Source organism: Plasmopara halstedii, assembly GCF_900000015.1.
Source record: "Plasmopara halstedii genome assembly, contig: Scaffold_322, whole genome shotgun sequence".
NCBI lineage: Eukaryota > Oomycota > Peronosporomycetes > Peronosporales > Peronosporaceae > Plasmopara > Plasmopara halstedii.
The window spans coordinates 405308-405744 of record NW_020187243.1 but is presented as its reverse complement, the minus strand read 5'-3'; positions in this window follow the sequence as shown (position 1 = coordinate 405744).

The window sequence follows — 437 nt, the reverse complement described above, 5'->3', positions numbered from 1 at the left end:
AGTTTGACTTTCGGTTTTGACCATCAATTGGTCAAGTCAAAGTTCAATTGAACTTTGAAACGTGATTGTAATCACGATAGTTATAATCCTTCGCGATTATAACCGCTGATTACCACGTTATCTAGTTGTAGTGTCGAGTCAAAGTTTCGGTCAAAATGCGTTTTAGCACGCATTTTGCAACGGAACTACTTTAGGGTATCAAAACACTTTGTTTTGATACCAAATCAGTAGGTTAGACATGTTTTGACATGTCTAACTCGACACTATTAGTTTGTGCTTGTTTAGGGTCGTAAGGTAAGCGGTCTAAACAACCGCTTATACTTCCGAACCCGACCCGTTTGGTCGATCTTTAGGATCCGACCAAGCTTAGTTAGTGATCATAGTTGCATAGGGAATAACCACTGAGGTTATACCTTATGATCACATAGGATTGGTTA